At 40.2% G+C, this 4,403-nt stretch overlaps 1 non-coding gene across 1 annotated transcript; it reads left to right on the plus strand.

Annotated features, from left to right (window-relative positions):
* Positions 1–3,219: 3,219 nt before the first annotated feature.
* Positions 3,220–3,325, plus strand: LOC145599859 (small nucleolar RNA R71). The gene has a single exon (XR_014104114.1). It is a non-coding gene; the product is annotated as a small nucleolar RNA R71 (small nucleolar RNA).
* The last annotated feature ends 1,078 nt before the right edge of the window (positions 3,326–4,403 follow it).

Genomic DNA, 4,403 nt, shown 5'->3' on the forward strand with positions numbered 1-4,403 from the left:
TTTATTTGGGTAAAAATGTGTGGAATTTGATGAGTAGGAAGGTTTGTGTGTGAATTTAGGTGAAAATGGAGTGATTTTTGTGAAGATTTGAAGAGATTTTGATGGTGAATGGAGATGTTAGGGTGCGCACAAGAGGGTTTTGAGGGAGAGGAGGTCGTGAGATAGAGAGGATGATTGAGGGAAATGATATAAAGAAGAAGAAGAGGAATAAGAAGGGGCACGGAAGCAGGGGAGTGCGGCCGCACCAAGCTGATGTGCACCCGCACACGCTGTGTGTGCGCCCGCACCATGCGCGTGTGCGCCCGCACATCCCTGTGCTCCGACTTCTCTTTTTTTTCTTTCTTTGATGCTTACTGATCACTTGGGTGCGCACATGAATGATGATGGTGATGAGCAACAACATAGGCAGTAGCTAAAAACATTTTTAAAGAGCTCAAAGTTAAAGATTCATGTGCTCACCACAAGAACTCACTAGGCATCAACTTCCTCCAACTTTCAAAACATGAATTTCCTATCTTACCTCTCTAAAATTCTTACCCCTTTTACCTCAAATTTCGATCGGAATCGAACACAACCATGATATATGCCGCAAACACCTTCCATTCATCATGCTATCTTGAGGAAATCCAATCCCGCAAAGTTCATCCTAAAAATCCAAACAAGTAGAAAAGTGAAAGAAAAGAAAAGGTAATAAAAGAAACAAAAACAAGAAGAATCAAAAATCAAAAGGAAAGGTTAGAATCTCCGGGGTGCCTCCCGGGAAGCGCTTGCTTAAGGTCCTAAGCTCGACCCTTCCTCCAAATCATGGAGGGTCAAAGAACACCACCTTCTTCAAGGTAGTAGAAAGAGCAAAATCCTCTTCATTCTTTAGCAACCTCTCATTGTTTCTTGATGAAATCTCCATGGAATTCTTCTCAAATTCACATTTTTCTTTTCTCAAATTCTTTATTTTTCTCAATTTCTTTTAATCACGAGCCTTCTTCTTCGGCTTTTTGTTCAATGTAGATGGAACTTCAACATCCACAACCATAGAAACTTTCTCTTCTTCTTGAGAAAGAAGCTCAAACCAACTTGGAATCTCAACTTCCTCCTCATCCTTTGGCTTGGGAATCATAATTTCTTCTTCACTAACCTTCATGCTATCAAAACTTGCAAGAACATCATCAAAATTCTCAAGAGCATTGTTAGTAGAAGAATCGATCATGCATACATTGTCAATAGAACGAGAAAAACTAGCACATGCCATATCTTGCACAAAAGATAGAGACTCATGCATTGGCTTCAACTTAAAACTCTCCTCTTGCTTACCACATCTCAAAGTAATGCGGCCTCCTTTCACATTTATCAAAGCTCCCGAGGTAGCTAAGAAAGGTCTCCCTAAGATTATAGGATTATGTTTATCTTCCTCAATCTCCAAAACCACAAAATCTACGGGAAAAACAAATTCTCCAATCTTAAGTGGGACATCATCAACTCTCCCCTTATGAATCTTGATAGATCGATCGGCCAATTGATGGGTTATATTAGATGGTAGAAGCTTACCTAAATCAAGTCTTTTGAAATTCGAATAAGGCATGATATTCACACTAGCTCCTAGATCAAATAGAGCATTCTCAAACATCATTTTCTTGATCTTGCAAGGAATTGAAAAGTTTCCCGGATCCTCCATTTTCTCCGGAAGCTCACCATGGATAAGAGCACTAAAACATTTCCCTCCTTCCACCGAATTGCCCTCATTACATTCTTCCTTCTCCTCTAGAATCTCCCTAAGAAACTTGGAGTACTTAGGCATTTCGGGAATTGGCTCGGTAGAGGGTGTGGAAACATGAACTTCCTTAAGCACTTCAAGGAACTTCCCAAATTGCTCATCCATTTTAAACCTTAGGAATTTTTGGGGGTAAGGTAGATCGGGAAATCTCTCCTCCTCACAAATCTTTCCAACAACATTCTCTTCTTTTTCCTCATCCTTACAATAGACTTCCTTGGACTCAACCCTCTAAACTTCATTCTCCAAAGCACTCCTCTCATCTTCTTCCTCCATTGAACAAGAAACTCCCCCACTAAGGTCACTTCCACAACTAGTGGTAATAGAATACACGGGTTCTTTGGTTCAACACCTTGGGAAGGTAAAGAAGAAGGACTAGCATAATCCTTGAGAGTATTTGCTAGTTGGGTTATTTGAGTCTCAAGCATCTTATTGTGAGTCATCATCTCATTGAACTTCTTATCACTAACCGCCATGTAGGTGTTAATGATCTTAGTTTGATTATCAATCAATTCTTCCAAATTAGTTCTAGGTGAAGAAGGTTGTGAATAGGAATTTTCACCATAAGTCTTTGGAACAAATCCGGGTGGGGGACCTCTTTGAGCATTATTTTGAAAATTGCCCCTTCCTTGATTGTTCCAAGTACCCTTATTTTGATTTTGACCATAACCTTGATTATAGTTACCACCACCTTGATTATGGTTACCACTACCTTGGTTATGATTTCCATAGCCTTGGTTATGATTTCCATAGCCTTGATTTTGATTACCATAATTTTGGCTTTGATTTTGGCCACTATAACCTTAGTTATTGTGGCTACCACGAGAACCTTGATTCCCTTGGTTTCTATAACCACCACCATGATTATAGTTGTCAAAATTGCCTTGGTTTTGGTAATTCCTATTCCATTGACCTCTTTGATTATCAAACCTTTGAACATTGTTGTTTGACACATAATTCACATGCTCACACTCATTGTTATCAAATTCATCAACACATTCATTATTACAATTGCTAAAGTCATAATCATATGATCCACATGCATCACAAAACAAACAACCCATAGGCATATTATGTGAAGTGGGAGGGGTTTGAGAGTAGAAGAAGTACCTCTCCCCTTAAATTGGGAGGGAAGATTCAAAGCTTGAGAAGAGGAAGAAACACTCTCTGACTTGGATTTGATGGCGGTCACCTCCTTTCCCAAGTTTGTCATTTGAGAGGAAAGATTGTTGATCGCATTTAGATGGTCCACCGAATACAATGAAGATTGCTTGCTTGAAGAATCTCTCTCCCCATCTTGCCAATCTCTATAATAGGTCACCACATCCTCAATAATGTCCACCACTTCTTCTTCGGTCTTGTTCATGATAGGACCATCGGCCCCTCCATCAAGGCATGACTTGCCTTGGGGACTCAAGCCACCATAGAAGATTTGGATCACTTGGTATGTTGGGATTCCGTGGTGAGGATATTCTCTTTAATACTCCTTAAATCTCTCCCATGCTTCATAGAGGCTTTCATTTGGCTTTTGCTTAAACCCTTGAATTAAAGCTCTTGCCTCCGCCGTCTTCTTTTGAGGGTAGAAACGGGACAAGAAAGCTTTTGTGACATCATCCCATGTTCTCAAGGAATTGGGCTTCACTTCTTTGTCTAGCCACTCCAAAGATCTTCCTATGAGAGAGAAGGGGAACAACTTGAGGCGGATAAACTCTTGAGAAACTCCATTGACTTTGATGGTGTTGCAATATTTTTCAAACTCTTTAAGATGGTTCAATGGGCTCTCATTCTTAGCCCCACTATATTGTCTCCTCTCAATTAAGGTGATCATGGCCGGCCGAATTTCAAAATCGTTTGCCGATGTTGTAGGTGGAGCTATGCCGCTCTCAAACCTATAAGCACCGGGCACTCCTAGCTCCTTCAAGGCAACTCTCGGATTTTCTCCCATGACTTGCTCTTCTTCAATCTCTTCTTCGCTTGAAGAATTATAATCCAATGACTTGTTACCTACTCTCCTCCTTGAGAGAGTTCTCTCAATTTCCGGATCAAAGGGAACAATTGAACAGTCTCGGGATCTATGCATGCAAAACTCAAAGAAAATATTAGTAAGACGGATACAAGTGTAGCCTAAAGAGTAAAATCTTTTTGTATTTTGCAAATAAAGTGGAATAGACTCAACAACAATACACAATCAAGACACCATTCCCCGGCAACGGCGCCATTTTGATGGGAGAAGAAACGGTAGGTCGTTGGGCTATCTCCCCACCCAATCAAACAAAATTTATAACTCAACAAACCCCTATAGGAGTATAGTAGTAAGTCGAGGTCGAACCCAAAGGAATGGAAATTGAATGTCTATTGTCTAATGTTAAGCTATTCCGAAGTCAAGTGCGGGGTTTATGGTAAGGACTAAGGCTATAGGTAACAATGCAAATGAACTTGTATAAAATCAAATGTAATAGACACTAGGGGAATGGATCCACATGTAATTGCAATAGAGAAGGGTAATTTGGGAGGTCAAACTAACTAAGTCAAGTGATATGAGGGAAGATCAAACATGCATCCAAAAGATCATACCAAGTTATTCTCCTAGAGGTCTAACTAGTGCCAACTACGCTAAACACTAACTAGGAAACATCAC

This window comes from Chenopodium album, chromosome 20 (genome assembly GCF_948465745.1).
Source record: "Chenopodium album chromosome 20, dcCheAlbu1.1, whole genome shotgun sequence".
Lineage (NCBI taxonomy): Eukaryota > Viridiplantae > Streptophyta > Magnoliopsida > Caryophyllales > Amaranthaceae > Chenopodium > Chenopodium album.